Below are 25,043 nucleotides of genomic sequence, written 5' to 3'. Positions count from 1 at the left end.
ACAAATCATAAAAACAATTAATAATTTCATTGAAGAAAATGACAATGATGAGACATCCTTTCAAACTCTATGGAATGCAGCCAAAGCAGTACTCAGGGGAAAATGTATATCCTTGAGTTCATATATTAACAAATTAGGGAGGGCACAGGTCAATGAATTGACATGCAAATCAAAAAACTTGAAAGCAAACAAATTAAAAAATCCCAGAAGAAAACCAAATTAGAGATCCTAAAAATTAAGGGAGAAATTAATAAAATTTAAAGTGATAGAACTATTGAACTAATAAATAAGACTAGAAGTTGGTATTTTGAAAAAAACAAACAAAATAGGCAAAATATTGGTCAATATAATAAAAAAGAGGAAAGAAGAAAATCAAATCAACAGTATCAGGGATGGAAATGGAGAACTCACCTCCAATGAAGAGGAAATTAAGGCAATCACTAAAAACCGTTTTGCCCAATTATATGGCAATTAAATATGCCAATCTAGGTGATATGGATGAATATTTACAAAAATATAAATTGCCTAGATTAACAGAAGAAGAAATAGAATACTTAAATAATCCCATATCAGAAAAAGAAATTGAACAGACCATCAAAGAACTCCCCAAGAAAAAATCCCCAGGACCTGATGGATTCACAAGTGAATTCTATCAAACATTCAAAGAACAGCTAATCCCAATACTATACAAATTATTTGACATAATAAGCAAAGAGGGAGTTCTACCAAATTCATTTTATGACACAAATATGGTACTGATCCCAAAGCCAGGCAGGCCAAAAACAGAGAAAGAAAACTACAGACCAATCTCCTTAATGAACATAGATGTAAACGTCTTAAATGGGATACTAGCAAAAAGACCCCAGCAAGTCATCACAAGGGTTATTCACTATGATCAGGTGGGATTTATACCAGGAATGCAAGGATGGTTCAATATCAGGAAAACCATCCACATAATTGACCATATCAACAAGCAAATCAACAAAAATCACATGATTATCTCAATAGACGCAGAAAAAACTTTTGACAAAATACAACACTCATTCCTATTGAAAACATTAGAAAGTATAGGAATTGAAGGACCTTTCCTAAAAATAATAAATAGTATCTATCTAAAACCATCAGCCAACATAATCTGCAATGGTGATAAGCTAGATGCATTCCCAATAAGAGCAGGAGTGAAACAAGGATGCCCATTATCACCTTTATTCAACATTGTACTAGAAACACTAGCAGTAGCAATTAGAGAAGAAAAAGAAATTGAGGGTATTAAAATCGACAAAGAGGAGACCAAGCTATCACTCTGCAGATGACATGATGGTCTACTTAAAGAATCCTAGAGAATGAACTAAAAAGCTAGTGGAAATAATCAACAACTTTAGCAAAGTCGCAGGATACAAAATAAACCCGCATAAGTCATCAGCATTTCTATATATTTCCAAAACATCTCAGCAGCAGGAATTAGAAAGAGAAATTCCATTCAAAATCACCCTAGACAATATAAAATACTTGGGAATTTATATGCTGAGACAAACACAGGAATGATATGGACACAACTACAAAACACTCTCCACACAACTAAAACTAGATTTGAGCAATTGAAAAAATATTAACTGCTCATGGATAGGACAATCTAATATAATAAAAATAACCATCCTACCCAAACTTATCTATTTATTTAGTGCCATGCCCATTGAACTTCCAAAAACCTTTTTTACTGAATTAGAAAAAAACCATAACAAAGTTCATTTGGAAGAACAAAAGATCAAGGATATCCAGGGAAATGATGAAAAAAAAATGCAAAGGAAGGAGGACTTGCAGTCTCAGATCTCAAACTATATTATAAAGCAGCAGTCATCAAAATAATTTGGTACTGGCTAAGAGACAGAAAGGAAGATCAGTGGAATAGATTCGGGGCAAGTGACCTCAGCAAGACAGTCTATGACAAACCCAAAGACCCTAGCTTTTGGGACAAAAATCAACTATTTGATAAAAACTGCTGGGAAAATTGGAAGACAGTGTGGTTTGGATCAACACCTCATACCCTACACCAAGATAAACTCAGAATAGGTGAACGACTTGAACATAAAGAAGGAAATAATAAGTAAATTATGTGAACACAGAATAGTATACATGTCAGACCTTTGGGAAGGGAAAGATTTTAAAACCAAGCAAGACTTAGAAAGAGTCACAAAATGTAAAATAAATAATTTTGACTACATCAAATTAAAATGTTTTGTACAAACAAAACCAATGTAACTAAAATCAGAAGGGAAGCAACAAATTGGGAACCAATCTTCAGAACAAAAACCTCTGACAAAGGTTTAATTACTCAAATTTACAAAGAGCTAAATCAATTGTACAAAAAAATCAAGCCATTCCCTATTTGATAAATGGGCAAGGGACATGAATAGGCAATTTTCAGTTGAAGAAATCAAAGCTATTAAGAAGCACATGAAAAAGTGTTCTAAATCTCAGATAATCAGAGAGATGCAAATCAAAACAACTCTGAGGTATCACCTCACACCTAGTAGATTGGCTAACATGACAGCTATGGAAAGTAATGAATGCTATAAGGGATGTGGCAAAGTTGGGATATTAATGCATCGCTTGATGGAGTTGTTAATTGATCCAACCATTCTTGAGGGCAATTTGGAACTATTCCCAAAGGGCGATAAAAGACTGCCTACCCAGCCAGAGCACTGCTGGGTTTGTACCCCCAAAGAGATATTAAGGAAAAAGACTTGTACAAGAATATTCATAGCTGCGCTCTTTGTGGTGGCAAAAAAACTGGAATGAGGGGATGCCCTTCAATTGGGGAATGGCTGAACAAATTATGGTATATGTTGGTGATGGAATACTATTGTGCTCGAAGGAATAATAAACTGGAGGAATTCCATGGGAATTGGAATGACCTCCAGGAATTGATGCAGAGTGAGAGGAGCAGAACCAGGAGAACATTTTACACAAACTGATACACTGTGGTACAATTGAATGTAATGGACTTCTCCATTAGTGTCAATGCAATGTCCCTGAATAATCTGCAAGGATCTATGAGAAAAAACACTATCCACAAGTAGAGGACAAACTGTGGGAGTAAAAACACCGAGGAAAGGCAACTGCTTGACAACAGGGGCCGAGGGGATATGATTGGGGATGTAGACTCTATATGAACATCCTAGTGCAAATACCAACAACATGGAAATGGGTTCGGATCATGGGCACATGTGATACCCAGTGGAATCCCATGTCAGCTGTAGGAGGGGTGGCGGGAGGGGAGGGAGGAAAAGAAAATGATTTTTGTATCCAATGAATAATGTTTGAAATTGACCAAATAAAAATAATGTTTAAAATTTAAAAAAAGAAAGAAAGAAACATGATTGGTAGCAGCTGGGTGGCTCAATTGATTGAGAGCTAAGCCTGGAGACAGGAGGTCCTAGGTTCAAATCTGGACTCAGACACTTTCCAGCTGTGTGGCCCTGGGCAAGTCACTTAATCTCTATTGCCTAGCCCCAATATACAGTAATGATTCCAAGAGGGAAGATAAGGGTTAAAAAAGAAAAAGAGAAAGAGAAGTTGGAGAAGTCCAAAGAATGCAACCAGATGTGAAGAAAACCAGATGGAAAGTAAAGAGATGGCTGTCCTGGGTGCCCCTCCCCTTTAAAAAAATTTTTTAAACCCTATGCTATCCTCCTTGGTTGCTCTCTTTAAAAAGAAGCTTTGGGAAGAACTCTCCACTCTCCCCTCCAATAAGAGCAGAACTAATATGAGGAGATGGATAAATAAAAATTAACTAGACAGAATGGAGAAATAAGGTGCTGTAGGCATGAGGAGGCAAGATGGCAAAAGAAAGAAAGCAATAAACTTGGAATAGTATCTGAGTTAGAGTTCTATGTTGGAAGTTTGTTAGAAACTGAGCCTTAGTTTCCTTATTAGTAAGTACTATGAACCTCATGCTCACAGTACATTTCACAAAGTTTTTGGGTGAAAAAACAAACAACTAAGTGCTCTATAAATATGAGGTTTTTACTATGGTGGCACTATGAACATGAGCACAGAGGCTGTAATGAATTTGGAAGACTGGAGAATAACTTGATTTATAGATGAAAGTTTCTTAGGCACTTTGAGGATTGGGGAAAACACTGTTTAGAGTAGAGAGTGATAGGTCAATTTATAAAGGATGGCTTAATCAACATCTCTTCCTGAAATGGATAGAAAAAAGTAAGATTTTTGAGTTTCAGTAGTTTCACCGAGTCACCTCTAATCTGTATCTATCTATCTATATGTATGTAATATACATATATATTCTTTTTTCCTTACTTATGTGTAAACACATTTTTTAATCTTTCAAAAAAAATTTTTGAGCCAAATTCTCCAACTCCTCTCCTTCCCTACTTTCCTTCATCCCTGAGGTATTTTACTTCTCCCCCAAGATGGCAAGGAATCTGATATTTATTTTAAATGAATCACTTGTAATCTTGCTAAAGTAAAATTCCAGGGTAATCTTTAGGGCCCCATTGCCTAGAGATATGATGGAAATTTAAAGGAATTAGCTCATTCCAAACCATCTAGCAGATGAGCATGGGAAAATAGGCATTGGGAGAGAAGAAAAGCAATTCCAAAGGGAAGAAATTCCTAAGGAACTCTCATCGTGTTGTGGATTTGTGGGTCTGACTCACAAAAGAGCTGAAATAGTCCTGAGCCAATGTTCCCAAAAGGTCCATAAATACTCCAGTGAAGAGACCCTCATAGCAATTGCAATTTGGCAGAAGACCAGCAGATGTCAGCAAAGCAGAAAAAATTCTGGTAGATAAAAATCACTAGCCAGAAGATGACAATGATGTCAATAAGAATGAATTAAGCACTCCTATGTGTCAGGCTCTGTACTAAGCCCTGAAGATAAATAGTCAGGATGAAATTGCTGCTTCCTTCAAGGAAATTACACTGTATTAGAAACCACCCCCCCCCCCCCCCCCCCCGTACATCTAAATGAATACCTCATGTGGCAGTTTCTAGGAGGGAGTTGTTTCTGTAAAGTGAAAAGATTCTTCTGGGGTTTTTTTTGGGGGGGGAAGGGGTAGAGTAAAGGAAAGATGAGGGTTTTTATTCCCTTTTCCTGGGGCCCCCACTTCTGGAATAGTAGGAGTTATTCTCTAGCTACTCATCTACATCCCCATAAGTTTGCATGGAGTAGAACAACATGGGAGGCTTCATGACCCAACCAGACATAAATGACTTCTGACTAGCTTCTTTTATCTAGAGATAAAACATGGATTCACACTTTTACCATGCTCTTGAAACTTATGGAATATAAATCAATAATATTCTCTGACTTGGGCACCCTTACCTATAGCTAGGACAGATCTCATCAGTGCCAAAGAGTCCATTTCCTGCCCTATCTTCTGCACTATTCTGATTACTGCCCCTACTATTTTTTTTTATCATATATCTTTTTCAATAATGAAATACCAACATGTCAGAAATCTTTTGCTGCCCTTCAATATAATTTGTATAAATACAAACTCATTTTTAAAAATAACTACTTTTTAAAAAATCTCTCCTTCACTCATGGTAGAAGTGAAAAGAGAGGTGGAACAGATCAACCAAACAATAAGCAAAAATTTATTAAGAGCCTACCATGTGTCAAGCACTGTGCTAAGCACTAGGGAATACAAAAAGAGGCAAAAGACAGTCTCTGCCTTCAAGGAGTTTACAATCTAATGAGAAAGACCATATATAAGCAGATAAATTTTTAAAAAATAACCGACATAAAGGATAAATGGGAAGTAATTAACAATAGGAAGGCATTGGAATTAAGAGGGGTTGAGGAAGGCTTCCTACAGAAGCTGAGATTTTATTGTACCTCAAAGAGATCATAAGGAAAAATATTTGTAAAAAATATTTATAGCCATGCTCTTTATCATGGCAAAAAAAAATTTGGAAAATGAGGGGATGCCCTTCGATAGGGGAATGTCTGAACAAATTGTGGCATCTGTTGGTGATGGAATACTATTGTGCTCAAAGGAATAATGAACTGGAGGAATTCCATGTGAACTGGAAAGACCTCCAGGAATTGATGCAGAGTGAGAGGAGCAGAACCAGGAGAACATTGTACACAGAGACTGATACACTGTGGCACAATCAAATGTAATGGACTTCTCTACTAGCAGCAATGCAATGATCCAGAACAATTTTGAGGGACTTATGAGAAAGGACTATGGGAGCAGAAACACAGAAGAAAAACAGCTGCTTCGTTGGGGATATGATTGGGGATGTAGACTCTAAATGATCACCCTAATGCAAATATTAATACTATGGAAATAGGTCTTGATCAATGATACATGTAAAACCCAGCAGAATTGCTCGTTGGCTACAGGAGGGGGGTGGGAGGAATGGAGGGAAAGAATCATGTAACTATGGAAAAGTATTATAAATTAAATAAATAAGTAAATTAGATTTTAGATGGGACTTAAAAGGAAGCCATAGAGTAGTAGTCAGAATGGAGGAAGGCAATGAAAACATAGCAAAAGGTGGATTTATAACAAATAATACCTGTACTATATAGATTATTTTTGAGAATCACCTTAAAAGATTAATAAAATGGATATAACAGTAACTAAGTTGATAAAAAAAAGATTTAAATTTTTTTTTTAAATTACAGTAAATGGAGAGAAAATAAGATGATTTGAAACTAATGTAACAAAGTATATGGCAAAACAATTAAAAAACAAATACAATTAGTGAATTTTGAGGCAACTGGTAGCACAGTGGATAGAGTCCTAGTTCTAGAGTCAGGAAGACTTTTGTTCAAATCCAGCTCTTATACTTACCAACTGTGTAACACAAGAAAAGTCACTTAACCCATGTTTGCCTCAGTTCAGCTGTAAAATGGGGATAACAATAGCACCTATCTTTCAGAGTCATTGTGGTTCAAATGAGATAATATTTTTTTTAGAGCTACTGAGCCTGGCATATAGTAGGCACTATATAAATGCTTATTACTTTCTCCTGTCCCTAATTACAAAAATTATAAAATACCAAATATCAACATTCTTAAAAATTAAAATGTCAAGAAAATTAGATATCAAATATTGTAAAATGAAAATATTTTTAAAAGAGTAAATTGATAACATAAGACAAATTTCAAAAGATAATTTAAGCAAGCCACCAATAGGCTTCTCTGTAAAAAGCAAACAGATTTAAAGTCCAGGTAGATTTATAACAAATAATTTAAATAACAAATAATAACTGTACTACATGAATTATTTTTGAAAATAGAGAAAGAAGGTGCTCCATCAAAGTCTTTCTACAAGGTAAACATGGTCTTGATTTCCAAACCAGGGAAGGCTAAAACAGAGAAAGAAATATTAACTAAATATTGTAAAAGATTTTAACTGGTTTTGGCCAAGGGATTACAACAACATTTATAAATATAGATATGTATAAATGTGTTTGTATGTATATACATATATGTTCATATATATGTACATATAATTATTCATTATGGCTACATTCAATTTTTATTAGGAATATAATAGTTCAGTATTAGAAAAAAATTCATGTGATAGTTCATAGTGATAAAAATAAAAACAAAAACAAAAATAGAAGAAAAACTGGTAAAATATAGAATTTATTTCTTTAAAAAATCACTAAAAAGCTTAGAAAGAAAGTGACTTTTTCCTAATCTAAACAAAAGCAACTCATTTTTTTTTCTTCTTTCTAAAAGCATTCATTTAAAACCACAAATGAGCACTATTTGTAATGGAGGAGTCCTAGAAGCTTTCCTAATTAGATCAAAAGTAAAGAAAACATGTTTTCCATTACAATTATTGTAGAATACAATAGTATAAAGGCTAGTTATAGTACAAAGATAAGAAACAGAAATTAAAGGAATAAGTGTTGTCAAAGAGAAAGCAGAATCTTGGATCATATGATTTATTTTTAAAATCTTAGAGAAAAATTAACAAAACAAATCACATGCATATTGCTAACAAAAGCCATAAGAAAAGGAGCATTTGGAATAATAATGAAATCCATTAAATGCATGAGAGTGAACCTACCAAGACCCACAAATAGGATTTATGCAAATATAAAATAATTTTCAAAGACATAAATGGAGACTTAAATGCAAATCTATTTAATGTTCATGGCTATTCTGTGCCAATACGGTTTTCCTTTTTAAACCCTTACCTTCCATCTTGGAATCAATATATCTATTTGTTCCATTGCAGAAGAGTTATAAGGGCTAGGCATTGGGGGTTAAGTGACTTGGCCAGGGTGTCACACAGCAAGAATATGTCTGAGGCTAGATTTGAACCAGAACCTCCCATTTCTAGGTCTGACTTGCAATATAATTTTTTTAAAGTTATGATATTACTCAAAGTAATCTACAGACATATACTCTATTATTATATTAATTATACAATTATATACAATTATATAATGTAAAAAATAAGTAAATATATTTAGAGGAACAAAAGGTCAAGCTCTTTAGGAAAATTATTTTTTTTAAGTAGGAATGAGTGGGGCTTGATGTTACCAGTCCTCAAGTTACATAATAAAGAATTAATCATCTAAATTATACAGAATTGTTTTTAAAAATAGAAAAGTTGATTAGGGGAATAGTTTATCTAGACAAGATGAGAGAAAAGTGCATACATCCGTTCATTAAAAAAAATAGAACACAAAGTCCTTGTGAGAGAACTCTTTATTTAACAAGAATTACTGGAAAAACTAGAAAGCACTTTAGTGGCTGGAGTTTGGATCAGTGAGGAGAGACTTGAAGCAAACAGGCCCACTAGCAGGGTCTTAGAATTCTCCAGATGTAAGGTAATGAGGGCCTTGGCAACAGATTGGATATGTGATATGAGAGACTGATAATCTAGGATGACTCAGAATGCAAACCTAAGAGATTGGGGGGATAGTGTTACCTTCTTTAGTAATTGGGAATGTAGGAATTAGGAAAGACTTGAGGGATAGATAATGAATTTTATATTAGATATATTGAGTTTAAGATGTCTACTGAACATTTCTTATAAAAATCTGATATTCAAAATCAATAAGGAATTATAAATCTGCAATATGAGCCATTTCTCAATGCTTAAAGAACATAATAAGCAGTTCTGAATAAAAAATTCAAAAAAGCAATGACCATTAAAAATTATAAGAATTCCAATAACTAGAGAAATGGAAATGAAAACAAATGAGTTACTATTTCAAAATGATCAAATTGACAAAAGATGGCAAAAAATGGAAAAATTAATTGTTGGTAGGGAGGCAGGAAAACAGGCACACTAATTTACTCTAGGGGGAGCTATGAAATGGTCTAACTATTTAGAATTATTCAAGGAAAGTTAAAACTTTTTTTGTATATTCTGGTTTATTTTTCCTACCATTGAGGTTTTTTTTTTTTCCAAAACCCTTACCTTCTTTTTGAGAATCAGTACTAAGTATTGGTTTCAAGGCAGAAGAATGGTAAAAGGTAGACAAATTAACAAGTTTTATCCTTCAGGAAGGGGATGATAAAATAGTAAAGTGCTTTTCTGCATTTGCTCTACTATAAGTAATTGAATACTGAGGAGGGGGGGGGGGAATGATAAGTAATTTCAAAGAAGGTGATACTTATGTCTTAAAAATCATGATAGGGAAGTAGAGGAAACCCAGAATCTCCTATTTTTAGATCTGCTGCACTCTGGCCACTGAGCCACCTAGCTGTCCCCCCTCCCCTCCACTATTGAGTTTGTATTTCAGAAAGGATATTAATCACAAAAAAGAATTATCTGCATGAAAATATATTCTGAGTACTATAAATGTGTCTACATAAGAGACAAATGGATGGTATAATATCTAGGGTGCTAGACCTGAGTTCAAATTCATTTGGTCTTATTTATAGCTATGAAATCCTGAGTAAATAATTTAATATCTCTCTGTCTTAGTTTTTTCTTTTTTTTGATTAAACCTTTACCTTCTGTCTTGGAATCAATACTATGTATTGGTTCCAAGGCAGAAGAGTGGTAAGGGCTAGGCAATGGGGGTTAAGTGACTTGCCCAGGGTCACACAGCTGGGAAGTGTCTGAGGCCAAATTTGAACCTAGGATCTCCTGTCTCTAGGCCTGGCTCTCAATCCACTGAGCTACCAGCTGCCCCTACCTTAGTTTTTTGATCTACAGATAATAATAATAGCATCCACCTCCCAGGACAATTGTGAAAATTAAGTGAGAGAATATTTGTAAAGTATAGCATGAATTTTAAAGAGCTGTATAAATGTTATCATCATCATTATAATCATTATTATCATTATTGTTACTGCCAACGGTATTTATCAGAGCAAAAAAGTTGGAAATAAACCATATGCCCTAAGATTTGGTTGAACAAAATGTAATAAATTACAGGAAGACTCATGTGAATATATGTGGAATGAATGAAGCAATCTAATAGAACAATATGCAGACTGACTGTAACTACAGGAAGACATTTAAAATGCAACAAAGCCCTAGGCAGGAACATTGGATGACAATGACAATGATACTCATCTAGAAAGCACATTATGTTCTTTTGCCAAGTGGCAAATTATTAAAGCCTAAGGTTGCATGAATTATCAGTGATCATTGCTATTGATCTGTTCTATTGAACTGTTTTCAGGGACTCTACATTGCAGGGGACTCCAGTATGAGTGCACTGAGGTTTTTAATGAAATGTTTCAACAAAACGTATCATGAAAATCAAATGAAATATAAAACCAGGGCAACTAGGTGGCACTGTAGATAGCCACCCGGGAGTCAGGAGGATTGGGGTTCAAATGTGGCCTCAGACACTTCTGGGTGTGTGACTGGGTAGGTCACTTAACCCTGTTGCCTAACCCATGTCTTTCCGTCCTCAAGTTATTAGTAGGACAAAAAGGAAAGGTTAAAAAAAAAGAAATATAAAATGAATGAATGAACATGTAAAACTAATTGCCAAGCATGTACTGTGACCAGATTTACAGCATAAAGGTGGTCAGTTGTTAGGTCTTATATACTACTTGTTGATACAAGGAAAGGAAAGAACATTGCTTGCTGGGCTGCTAGTAGGGAAGCCTAGAATTTATCAATGCTAGATGGCTGCTAAGCCTTCTCATTGCTCCAGTGAGGGCATGTGACAGGTGGGAAAAGAGAGGAGAGATGCTCAATGACAGCTACCCAATGGGAGTGGCTTGTTAGAACATAGAGATAGAAGGGAGTAATTGCAGAGATACCATTTGGGGAAAAGTAAGCATCTCTGACTGCTTGCTTGATGGATCCTATCCCATACACTTCTCAAACAAAAAAAGCCCATACTGGTACTTATTCCGTTTCCCCCTCCTCCTAACTTGTGGGAGGTATCACCATTCTTCTAGGTGATTGGGTTCATAAACTAGGAATCATCCTTAATTCTTTATTCTCTAATGTTTACTATCCATTCAGTTACCAAGTCTAGATTCTATTTCTTCAACATCTCACATGTCCATTCTCTTCTCACTACTTACACAACTGCCCTGGTCTAGACTTTCTTCACTCTGCAGGGATTTTTGGAATAGCCTTCTAGGTGGTTTCTCTGGATTTAGTCTTTCTCTTCTCAAATCCATCCTCTATAGAGCTATTAAATTGATATTCCTAAAGTACAGGTCTCACCAGTTCAGTCCCCAACTCAAGAAGCTTCAGTGGTTCCCTATTGACTTTACCATAAAATGCAAATTCTTTAGGTATTTAAAGTCCTTTATAATCTGAGTCTGCTCTAACTTTTCAGACTAATAACACAGTATGAAATTATTTCCTTTAGAAAATTTAAACTCTAGTCAAACCAGCTTACTGGCTGTTCCACATTCATGACATTCCATATGTCGCCACCATGTTGTTGGTTGGGCTTTTTTGTTTGTTTTTTTGAGACTGAGACTCCCTGTCACTCCTTGAGTGGAAATAAAGTGGCTAATCAAGGATCCAATACCAAAGCTGATCAGCTTGCATCAGCTCTGTTTTAACCTGTTTTGTGTTTCCCATTTGGTGTGTCCCTCTCAGGCATTATGATGTTACTCTTTACTAGCAGGCTCACTCATATCAGTGCCTGATGTAATGTGGATAGCTGATTGGTTTTATCCCTATTACAGCTTGGAATCCCTAAACTCAAGTGATCCACCAGCCTCAACTGCTTTACCAGGAGCAGGGACCATAGGCATTTATCACCAAACCTAGTTTCTACCTTCAGGTTTTTGCACAAACTGTCTAACATGTCTGGAACCTCCTCTCTCCTCAGTTCTGCCTTGTGGAACCCCAAGATCCTTCAAGCCTCAGCTCAAGTGCCAGATTTAGACAGACAGACACAGAGAGAAAGCAGATAGCGTTCCACTGGGTAAATAAATAATTGAAACCATAGTTTGTAGCTTTTTCAGATTTCTGAGCCATAAATGTTCATAATGAAAATACAATAATCAACTCTCAAGAGCTGGTTAATACTGGCTCCAGAACTTTATAGTTTTAGTTTAGATCATCAACAAACTCCTGTTTCCCTCTTGGGCTTACATTTGGACACTTCCCACCCTGTGATATCAGGACTTTTAGTAGTCACAAATTTAGAATTTGATGACATCTTGGAGGTCATATAGACCAGCCATCTCCTTTTCCAGTATAAACTGAGACATATAAGGGTTTTTTTTTTTCAAAACCCTTACCTTCTATCTTAGAATCAATACTAAGTATCAGTTCTAAGGCAGAAGAGTGGCAAGGGCTAGGAAATTGGGGTTAAATGACTTACCCAAAGTCCCACAGCTAGGAAATGTCTAGGTCAGATTTGAACCCAGGACCTCCCATCTCTGGACCTGGCTCTAACCACGGAGAAATCTAACTACCTCTGGGGCTCATAATTTAAGTGACTTGCCTAAGATTGCACCAGGATTGTTATATGGCAGAGATAGGATTTGTATTCAGGTCCTCTAATTCAAAATCTACTTTTCCAAGGTAGGAGTGACTGAGAAAAGGGAAAGATCTCAAGGGACCATTCCAGGGCAGTACATTTTTCTTAAGTTTCCTATAGTTCATTCTTGCATACCTTTCCATCTTCTCTTTATCTGGTTAACTTAAATATTACAAAGAGATGTGGTAGACAAGAAAGAAATTCTACTCACTTTGAGAATTTCTCTTTTTTCTTTTTGATGGCTCCATCTTTGTAAAGTCTTCTCCCTAGGTCATATGAGAATATATGTCTCTCCTTTACCTCTGAGCTCATCCCAGACCTATCCTTTCTCTGCATTCCCTGTGATATCAAAGTTGCCTTCATCTCTATAGATGGACCTGAGAAGAAAAAGAATTGGATCTGGTTGTCAGATCATATCTGTAGTGGCACCACTGATGAGAGTTTTTACATATGAACTACGTGAAGATGAAGATGAAATGGGTCCTGCACAAGAGCTTTAGCATAGCAATACAGTTAGAGGGGGAGGAATGGGTAGGTTAAGAAGAACTGGGGCAAAGATGATAAAAGATGGAAAAAGTGAAAATTGTAATGACTATGGGAAGTCAGGCACACTGACTGTGGAAATATGAATTGGTCCAATGGGTCTGGAAAGCAATTTGGAATTTATGAAGAAACACAAAAAAAGTAACAAAACTATTCATACCATTGGACCCAACAATCCAATTATCAGGAATATATTGGCAAGGAGTCCAGCAACAGAGAAGAAGGTACCAAAACATTTATAGAAGCAAATTTTATGATAGCAAAAAAAACCCAAAAAAACCTTGAAACAATTTTTTTAATCCCTCACCTTTTATCTTAAAATTAATACTGAGTTTTAGTTCCAAAATAGAAAAGAGGTAAGAACTGAGCAATTGATATCAAGTGACTTACCCAGGGTCACAAAGTTAGGAAGTGTCTGAATCCAAATTTGAACCCAAGACCTCTCATTACCCATAGAAACAAATTAATCAACAAGTATTTAAATACCTAATAAATTCCAGGCAATGCACTAGGCCTACGGGATCAAAATACATAAATTAAATAGTCTCTGATCTCAAGAAGGTTATATTCTTTCAGGGATGACAACATGTATGCATACAAATATGTATAAAATAAGTATTCTGTGTGTATGAGTGTGCATGCATGCATGTGTGTATGTGTGTTTGTGTACCTTTCCTATCAGACACACTCACCCAATTCATGCTGGCATTGACAAGTTGGATCTCAAGATTTGGGGCTACTATCATTTTGAGAGTTCTATGGGTAATCTTGTGATCGACTATCCTTTAGCTCATGAGCCCCCATTGGTGTGTTTCTATATAATAATAAGACAGTAGATTGAGTTATTTAGAAAAGGCATTTACTCCAGGGGTGTGGCAAGAACAAGAGTTACAATAAGCATCTCCTCCCTACCTTTCCCAACACCAATATTCCACGAAGGGAAAAAGAGCCCTGAACTTAAAATATAATGTAATGAGACACATTATGAGGAGCACACAAAGCAATGCTAATCCACAGTTCCAGAACTGCAGAGCCTTGATGTCCTTTCCCTCTCTAGAGGTTCCTCAGGACATTTGCTATAGAGTATGATATCAGTGATGGATGAATTTCTTTGCTAGTCACCTAGACTGATTCTTTTCAGGACATAATACCTCCTCTGGATGTGGGATGAACTTGTTTGTCATTGAAAGCAGTATCATGACCAATGGACAATCTGCTACTGGCCTGGGTCAAGTGGGTTATTCTGAGCTATTCTGGTTCTTTACTGAGTTTAGCTTCTGCCTGCCTGGACCAGCCAGGCTTCCTTGTTCTTGCTTTGCTGCCACCACTCTGAGCAGGAAAGATAACTTGGCTACTGAGCTCTTTTCAGGGCACAGCACCTCTTAGGGACATGTCAATCTAGTAGACTCCCTGGGTTTGCTTTGATGGGTATAATCTTTTCCACTAGTTCATCTGAGTAGTACTCTGGGCTTTTTTTTTTTTCCTGTTAGGAGTGATAGAGCTCTTTTTAGAGTGCTATAGAGTTCTTTCAACTAAGGTAGTGACCCTGAGCTAAGGATCAACAGAAGCCTCTTCTCTTTGACTCCCTCTGAATCTCAGCTCTGAAGTGGCTTGTCCCATCCAGACAGGAGCTGGATGAAGTCTAGGCTCTTTAATATGACAATTCTTCCGGACTTAAAGCCCTACCCTCAGTGATCCACTACCTGGCTTTAGTTCAGGCTCATACTACCCTGGGGATCTTACTTAGATTCTATGTAAGAACTAGTCTGGATGCAGCCAGTGCTCTAAAAGCAAGTTCATTGTTTTGTTCCCTGGACTTTTCATTATATACCTAAGCCATTCAAGCTTCCGGACCCTTTCTAGCTTGGGGAATGTCTATTTTGCATCTGAAAGCCTCTCCTTTTATCTCTGTTCTTCAGCCCTTTAGACTTTCAGCTTTTTTGCTCAAGTCTCAGTCACCCACTGCTACATACACAAAAAAGTACATGCAAAACATATACAAGAGAAATACTAGGTAATGTAGCAGTAAGTTAAATTAGCAGCTGGCAGGGGTCAGTAAAAGTTTTAAATAGGAGGTAGCATTTGAATTGAACTTTGGAAGAACCTAAGACTTAATAATAATAATAATAGCTAATATTTACATAAAGTAGGACTTCATTTCATGTGAATTCAACATATGATTGGCAATAGAGAAAAAATAAAGGCAGAAAAATACGTAAATACAATTTTAAAATTACCCACTAAATTTGCACCATTTTCCCAAGCAGTTCACCTAATCACACTTATTCCCCTAGTGTGAGTCGTCCCATTGTTTTGTGCCAAACCTTAGCTCCAGTGTTAGTCTTTGTCCAAAATTCTCTTTTGTAACAAGTTGTATCCCTGTCAGAGCAGTGCTTCTCTTTGTTTCATTAGCCATTACTATTTAGTTGTTAATAATGGTTCCAAGGGAAAAGAGTAATTGGTTGTTCTAATAAGTCTACAAAAATAAGGAAAGTCACCAAGTGGCTTGGTATGTGTATGTAATACTGGTTAAAGCCCTGGGGGTTCCTCTTATGTATGATTTTCAATTTATACAAAGGTTCTGGGTTTTGATGTCATAAAACAGGGTGCTGCAGTAGTGCTTCCTATGTACCTAACACTGTAATTATTTTGTTTGATTCTCATGGATACCATTGTTACCCTCATTGAAACAGACAGAGGTTAAGTGACTTGTCTAGGGCCATATAGCTACTACGTGTCTGACATCAGATTTGAACTCAGGTTGGCACTGTACCAAGGCTAGAGATAGAATGTTGAGAAGTTGGAATGTCACGTATGAGGGACAAAAATTAGGCCAGTTCATTTGGACTATGAAGTGTGCTAAAGTCATAGCCTAGGAAGATATGTTGCAACTATGTTGTGAAGAGCTTTAAATAGCAAACAGAGGAATTTGCATTTGTTCCTAGAGCTAATATAGAGCCACTGGAGTTTATCTAGCACTATGCTGATAATGGTTTAACCACAGATTCTCTGGGGAAAAAAAAATGTAATCATGACACTCCTTTAAGTTTAATCTACATTATTAATATTTTCTCTTAAGTCTAGACAACTAAGAAGACAATATATTAAGCTTTGATTTGTAGCATTTGCCAGCTTTTGTGCTACAAATCCTCACACTGGAAATTTAACAATCAGCTCTTGCTAGACAGTTTAAGATGTATCCAGTACATCCCTAGAATTTATTAAATAGGGGACTGGCATGGTCAAACCTATGCCTCAGAAATATCACCTTAGCAGCTTTATGGGAAATGAAGTAAAGAGGAGAGAAACTTGAAGTGGGAGAGTGGGGGGCAATTAGGAGGCTATTACAATATTCCAGGTAAGAGATGATAAGAGCCTGAACTAGGGTGGTAAGCAAAGAGAAAGGGAAAATTATGGAAGATGTCTTGGGAGTAGAACTGGCTCCTGATTGGCTATGTGGTGAGAGGAATAGTGAAGAGTCAAGAAGGAATCAGAGGTTGAAAACTTAGATAAGTAGAAGGATGGTGATGTTCTTGATAGAAATAGGAAAGTTAGAAGGAAGAGTAAATATGGAGAGAAAGATGATAAGCGGATGTCCAGGGGAAGTGACAAACTATAGTAAACATATATGACAGAATATTATTGTACCAAATGACCAACAAACATGTATTAAGTGCCTATTTTGTGCCAGGCACTGTGCTAAGCATTGGGGGCTCAAAAAGAGGCAAAAAATAGCCCCTGTCCTCAGGAGCTTACAATTTAATGAGCAGGGAGACAATATGCAAACATATATATGTAAAACAATCTAAATATGAGATAAAAATGAAATCACTAACAGAGAGAAGGTACTCTAAGAGGGTTTGGAGAAAGTTTACTGTCAAAGGTGGAATATTCGTTGGAACTTCAAAGAAGTCAGGAAGCTCAGTAGTCAGAGTGAAGAAGGAAGAGCATTCCAAACATGGGGATAGCCAGAGAGAATATTGGGAGCCAAGTCTGAGGCATTTAGAGAAACATTCTGAATCTGATCCAGAACCAAGAGAGTGGACCCAAGAGAACAATGCAAACAATGTCCAAAATGATAAAAAAATAAATGAAACTTAGAAGGCATCAGAATTCAGTTGCAATGCAATGATAAACCTTGATTTTAGAAGACCAATGAGGGAGTACATTTCCCTTCTTTAGAAAGATTTGGACCTTTGAGGTGGAATGCTCCATGAGCTTCCCAGCATGATCACTATGATGGTTTGCTTTGCCCTACTTCTCATCTTTGCTAGCACAGAAGGCTCTAAGGGTATGGGAGAAAAGGGAGTTGTTGAGAAATGACAGGGATATGAAAAACACAAAATATCAATAAAACAAACCAAAAAAGAACAAGGAAATGAACATAATGATTGATGAGTAAAGCGTCTGGGTCAGAACAAGAGCTGGGAAAAAATGTCTTTCGTGCCTGTGGACATTTGAATATACTTGCTGCTAAAAGAGCAAGTGGAAGAGGGTGGGAGGGAATGAAAATATGCCAGCTGTGAAGGGTGTGAGTGAAGAGTTTCCTTCTGGCATTCCTTGAGTCTAGTATTTCTGTCTCTTCTCATTCCCTCTAATCCTTTTGCTGACCAAGATCACAACCACTCATTTAACCTGTTCTTGCTTTACCCCCAATACCCTTTTGGCATCAGTTAAAGAGCATTGGATTTGGCCAGAAAATTAAGAGATTGGACAAAGTGATTCCTGATATGCCTTCCAGCTCTAAAACTAAGATCAGCCATAAGACCTGGGCTCTATGCAATACTCTTTTGGGAGACAGCATGGTAAAATGGAAATGAGTTCCAGTTCTGCATTCAGAATATGAATGTCCCTTATAACTTGGGTGACTTTAGGGACACTTTAGAGACCTTATGGACCTCAGTTTCCTAAACTCTAAGATGAAACATTTCAGGGCAACTAGATGGCTCAGAGGATAGAGAACCAGGTCTAGAGACAGGAAGTCTGGTCTCAAACACCTCCTTGCTGTGTGACCCTGGGTAAGTCAATTAACCCCAATTACCTAATCTTTGCTTCTGTTTTGCCTTGGAATGGATACTAGGTATCAGTTCTAAGACAGAAGGAAAAGAGTTAAAAAAAAAAGTAAAATGACATGTTAGGATTACATGGTCCCTAGAGCCTGAAATAGTATTATTCGATGGCCTTTGTTCTGTGTGACCTTGGGCAAGTAATTAGACTCTCTGAGCCTCAATTTGCCAATCTCCATTAGGAAGAGAAATAACTACTTGCCTCATAGGATTGTTGTGAAGATCAAATATGAGCATTGACATCAAACTCCTTGTGATTATCAAGTATCATATAAATGTGAGTTATTATTATTTAGTACCAGATCCAGGATAAGAATAACAATCCTCCCAGGGCTTCCATGGCAACACATCTCCAGAGCCTCTTCGAGATCATTCATTTACCTTCTCAGCCACAAGGATTGGCAGGTTTTCACTGTAGCAGGAATTGGATTTCTCATAGAAGAAGCTGGAGCTAGGGTAGAGGAGAAGGGAGAGGATGAAATGGTCTCATGTGGTGGTACTTGCGTAAGTAAGTCAAAGCCTAGACAAAAGAATTAGAGAATTTCCATAGAAACATCTTATGCAATTGCAAAATAAAACAATAATAATAATAAAAAAAACCCTAGGCACAATGAATGTCCTAAATAGGGGAATAATGAAATAGAATGAAATCCTGTAAAGCAATTAAGACAGACAAGTTTGAAGAATATAAAAATCTGGAAAGATGAAATAATGTGAAATTTTAAAAGGCAGAATCAAAAGAATGGGGTACATCCTAAGTACAATTACATACGAAAACATGAATTTAAATGAATAGTTAACAATTTTGGGGACTTTGAGGAGGGACTGAAAAAAAGCTGTGATTTTTTTTTTAAGTTGGACCAGAAACCTCCTTGAAGGAATTCCTTCTATCTAAGCAGCTAGCAGCTGCTGCCACTTGTATAAGTCTTAAAAGGTTGCCTGAAGCATTGAAAGATTAAATAATTTGCCCAAAGTCCATCACATATATGAAAGGTCAGATTTGAACTCAAGTCTTCCTGACTACGAGGCCATAGTTTCAAGGAGGAAAATCATGGAATCTAACATACTAATTCTGCAAACTATCTTTTTGTGATACTTTATTATTATTCTTATTACTCTATGGCCTTTGTTCTGTGTGATTTTGGGCAAATTAATTTACTTAGATGCAAATAGAGACTAAGCAAATTTAACTCTTAAATTTATAATAAGACACAATTTAAAAGGCAGGTAGGTGGTACAGTGGATAGAGGGCTGGACTTGGAGTCAGGAAGACCAGTGTTAAAATCAGGCCACAGATACTTAAATAGTGGTGTGATACTGAGCAAGTCACTTAAGCTCTGGTTGTGTAATCTGTAAAATGGGGAAAATAATAGCATCTACTTCCTAGGGTTGTTGTGACTATAGGAAGAGATGATATTTGCATGTGCTCTGCAAACCTTAAAGTTACATATGAATGGTAGCGATGATGTTTTTAAAAAAAATAAAAGTGTAGACACTTTAGAGTACATCTAGTTCAACCCATTTATTTTACAGATGAAGAAACTAAACCTTGTAAAGAAAGGCTAAAGCCCAAGGTTGCATGGCTAATTTAGAACCTCCTACTTCAGTTCCTGATAGATTGATTTAAGAAGTAGAAATAATGCTTAAGTAGAGAAAGTCAAAAAGAAGGCTGTGCTCAGAGAAGAAATCAGGACAGGACTACTATTGTCTTGCCATTTCTAGTAGCTATTAGCAGGATAGAGTCCAATGATCTCATGTTCAGAACAAAGGTGGATTATAAAGCAGTAAAGACCAAAATGATCTGGTATTGGCTAAAAAATAGAAAGGTAGATGAGTGGAACAGAAGAGACAAACAATAGTAAAAAGATGATAGTAATCTTGTATTTCCAAGTTTGGGGAATAAGAACTCACTATTTGCTAAGAATTGCTGGGATACTTAGGAAGTAGTTTCTGGCAGAAACTAGATATAGACCAATATCTTACAACATTTGCTAAGATAAAATAAAAATGGATCCATGACCTAGACATAAAAGAAGATGTCGTAAGCAAATAAGAAAAATAGGAAATATATTGCGTATTAGATTTATGGATAGGAGATGAATTTATGAGTCAACAAGAGATGGAGAACATTTTGAGATGTAAAATAGATAATTTTGATTACATTAAATTTAAAAGGCTTGTACAAATAAAATTTCTATACCCAAGATTAGAAGGAAAGCAGAAAACAGAGGGGAAATTTTTAATAGAATTTCTCACATAGAGGTTTTGTTTCTAAAATATACAAAGAATTTTTTTCAGGTTTACAGAAATAAGAGCTATCCCTCAATTGATAAATGGTCAAAAGATATTAAACAGAGAGTTTTGGGATGAAGAAATCAAAATCATATGTAGATATATGAAAAAATTCTCTAAATAGCTACTGACTAGAGAAACACATATCAAACAATTCTGATATCATTTCAAACCTCTTAAATTGGCTAAAATGATAAAAGGGCCAAATGACAAATGTTGGAGGGGATGTGGAAAAATGGGGACATTAATATATTGTTGGTGGAACTGTGACCTGCTTTGGAGAGCAATTTGGAATTGTGCCCAGAGAGTTATAAAATTGTGTATGCCCTTAGGCCCTACAATGCCATGGTTGGGTCTTTTTCCCAAGGAAATCAGGAGAAAAGGAAAAGAATCTGTGTGTTCCAAAATATTTATGGCAGCTCTCTTTGTGGTGGCAAAGAACTGGAAATTGAATGATGGAATACTCCTGCACCTTAAGAAATGATGAGTAGGTTAATTTTCTTAAAAATTGGAAAGATCTACATGAAATAATGAAGAGTGAAATGAATAGAACTAAGAGAACATTATGTTCTGCTACAAAATTAATATTTGAAGAATAACTTGTGAATGTCCACCTCCAGATATGAACAGATAAATAGAAACATGAAAGACACAATTGATACAAATATATCTTTTTGTTCAGTATTGCCGTCTATGGTACAGGGAGGGGAAGAAAAGGAAGAAAAAAAATACCTGGGAATAAATTCTATTTTTGAAAAAGAAAGAAAGAAAAGAACAGAAGTGGGACCAGGTGAACAATGTTGGATAGAGGACAGTTGAACCATGGTGCTGAATCTTGTCTCATAGGATTCCCCTAATGATAGGAGAGAAGTCAGAGGTTATGATTGGTGGGACCTGAGCCTGTGAATAGGAAAGGAGTTGGACTATATAATAACTAAGACCCCTTCCAACTCCTCATATTCTTTCATGATACTTTGAAGTATTTTTTTGTTTTATTTTGTTTTTAATTGGGATGTAAAGGGTATTGGCTTGAAGCCCACTTTCCACTCCCTTTTCCCAAAACATCTGTTTGATGTTAGGGGTCACTGGTCATTTTGGTCACTGTGTGCATTGTTTGTTTGGTTTTGCTCTCTTTGCTCTATATCAAATTCATGCATATTTCTCTGAATATCTCAGATGAGACACACTCTGGCTCCTTTGCTCAGACTACTGATCTCCTTGACTTTTTTTTAAGTTGGTTTTTTTTTTTGAGGAGTTGAATCTTTCCTTTTCTTTTAAAAAGAAAATCTTCAGTTTTAGAATCAATACTGTGTATTGGTACTAAGGCAAAAGAGCAGTAAGGGCTAGGCCATGGGGGTTAAGTGACTTGCCCAGGGTCACACAGCTAGGAAGTATCTGAGGCCAGATTTGCTCCTGTCTCTAGGCCTGGCTCTCAATCCACTGAGCCACCCAGCTGCCCTTGTTTTCCTAATATTGAATCATCCCCTCTGACTTCTTTTTAGTACCAACTAACATTTCATCTTCTTCAGGAAACTTTCTCCAACTCCTCTTAATTCAAGTGCTTTCTCCTTAGTTTTATATATATTTGTTTGTTTGTTTGCTGTCTCCTTGCCCATTAGATTGAAAGCTTCTTGAGGGCAGGGTCCTATTGTTTGCCTCTTTTTGACACTCCAATGCTTAGCACAGTGCCTGGCACAAAATAGGCACTTAATACATGTTTGTTGTTCATGTGGTACAATAATATTCCATTAGAGTTGTTTACTATAGTTTGTCATTGCCCAAGCAATGGACATCCATTTATCTTTCTCTCCAAATTTACTCTTCCTTCTAACTTTCCTATTTCTATCAAGAACATCACCATATTTCTACTTATCTAAGTTTTCAACCTCTGATCCCTTCTTGACTCTTCACTATTCCCCTCCCCACATAGCCAATCAGGAGCCAGTTCTACTCCCTAGACATCTTCCACAACTGTCCCTTTCTCTTTGCTTACCACCCTAGTTTAGCACCTCTTACCTGGAATATTGTAATGGACGGTAATTCTCTCCCACTGCAAGCCTCTCTCCTCTTCAATCCATACTCTCTACAGCTGCCAGAATGAGATTTCTGAGGCATTTCATGAGGTTTGACCATGCCAGTCCCCTGTCTGATAAACCCTAGGGATGTGCTGGACCCACCTTGAATTAGCTAGCAAGAGCTGATTGTTAAATTCCTAGCATGAGCATTTACATGTCAAAGTTTGCAAATATATATATATACATAAATAGGTTTTTTCAGCTGTCAATCATGGTGAAACAAGTAACTTTAATGACCAAGTTACCAGAAATAATGAGTGAAAATAAGCAGTTACCACATGGCAGGCTTCCTCTCTGCCTGGGGTGACCTCTTAGCAGTGGCTAGAGGATGTCCTAAAGTCTCTGTTCCTAGGAATAGTTCCTGGCCCTGCCTGGTTCTTTGTGATTCATGCCCTGGATGTGTTTAATGTAATGATTGCCCCGGGTGCAAAAACTCCTACTCACAGTTCAGGGTGCACCTAAACAAATATTACACAAAACAAATCTGTCCTGGAGGCAATTGGATCTGAAAAGTACTCTGTTGCTGCTTTTCAAGATTTTTTTAAAAGGAGGAAGTTTCCTTCAGGAAAGGAAAGTTCATTTCCATTACTCTGACCCAGGGGGTTAGAAAACTGCTGAGAAAAAAGTAACAAAGCAACAGGCAGACTTTTTTTTTTAACCCTTACCTTCCATCTTGGAGTCAGTACTGTGTATTGGCTCCAAGGCAGAAGAGTGGTAAGGGCTAGGCAATGGAGATTAAGTGACTTGCCCAGGGTCACACAGTTAGGAAGTGTCTGAGGCCAGATTTGAACCTAGGACCTCCCATCTTTAGGCCTGACTCTCAATCCACTGGGCTACTCTGCTGCCCCCTAACAGGCCAACTCTTGCAGTCTATTTTCTACAACAAACCACATCTTTCCAGTCACATCGATGATCAAGTGGTATAAAAAGTAGGATATCTCTCTCACGAAAAAGAAATGGGATCTCATGATCATAATGTGGGACCATAACTAGAACTGGGAGAAACCCTTAAGGCACATAGTCCAGCATCTTTATTTTACACATAAGACTACGGAGGCCAAGAGAAATGAAAGTGACAGGCATCCTCTGATTGCAAAGTCAACATTCTCTATATTTGATGGGATCTCAGAGCTGAAAAAGGAAAACTGTTGGGAGAAATTCTCAGAGACCAGTTAGTACAATTTGCATCTCAATCAAATTGAATTCTATAAATATTTGAGGTTTACAGCACTTAATAAATAGTCTCAGTTTCTGGTCTGGGCTCAGTTCAATGTGGGGGAAGCCTCATCTCTAATGAGAGGAATTAAGGTCACTTTTTTCCCCTTCACTCTTCATTCAGCTTGTCAAACCCCAGTCCAATCACCCTAGGGGAATCATTATTTAAAACTATGGTTTTGATTCATGTCCAAAGTCTCCCAAAAGAGGTTAAAGGTTCACAACCCATTGGATAAATCAGGTATGGAGCACGTATTTATTTCCTACACATAAAAGAAATGCTAATGAATACAGCCACAGAGTGCAAGTTAATGGAACAAAATAAAACAGAATTGAGTAACTTAACATAACTATTATTATATTCTCCTTAAAGGCTAATACTTTTAAATTTAGAATATAACACAATTTGCAGGACTGTTGATTTGGCATTTTCCATTCTACCCCAGCTCTGCATTGTGCAAACAACTCCCAGTTAGGTCATCTGATAAAACAATTCAGGCTTTCCTGGATCTTCTTTTTGGTGGTTATCTTCTTCAAGAATTTTGGAGTAGTTGGCAAGTGCTTTTTTCCTAATCATCAATCTAGGGAGAGCTCTCAAACTCATAAATTAATTTCTAAGCCTGGACTCATCCATCTCAGTAGAGCAAATTGAGCTGCTATTTGTGCCCCTGAGGCAGGGCTCTAGGGTATTCTAAAAGGGTTGAGGTTGTTTCCTCTCTAAAGTCATTGGCTTGAACTACTGGCTATGTTCTCACTATTAGAAGACAGTAACTGGCACTCTTCCCTTCACTACTTCACATCAATTAGCTTTTGGAAAAGGATATTTACTTTGAAGATACCTTTTTTTTAACATTATTTTATTTGGTCATTTCCAAACATTATTCATTGGAAACAAAGATCATTTTCTTTTCCTCCTCCCCCCCCCCCC

The 25,043-nt window shown here is 36.7% G+C and overlaps 1 long non-coding RNA gene across 1 annotated transcript in view; it reads right to left on the bottom strand.

The window, feature by feature from the left end:
* The window catches only part of LOC103103184 (uncharacterized), a 40,009-nt gene extending 16,713 nt beyond the window's left edge, over positions 1–23,296 (bottom strand). Inside the window, exons 1-3 of the long non-coding RNA XR_457370.2 lie at positions 22,842–23,296; positions 18,915–18,984; positions 13,136–13,301 (exon numbers count right to left, since the gene is read on the bottom strand). This is a non-coding gene — a long non-coding RNA (uncharacterized LOC103103184). The remainder of the gene's footprint in view (positions 1–13,135; positions 13,302–18,914; positions 18,985–22,841) is intronic.
* Between the last annotated feature and the right edge of the window lie 1,747 nt (positions 23,297–25,043).

This window comes from Monodelphis domestica, chromosome 1 (assembly GCF_027887165.1).
Source record: "Monodelphis domestica isolate mMonDom1 chromosome 1, mMonDom1.pri, whole genome shotgun sequence".
NCBI lineage: Eukaryota > Metazoa > Chordata > Mammalia > Didelphimorphia > Didelphidae > Monodelphis > Monodelphis domestica.
Note: the sequence above shows the minus strand (reverse complement) of the source record. Positions and strands in the feature narration are given on the sequence as shown.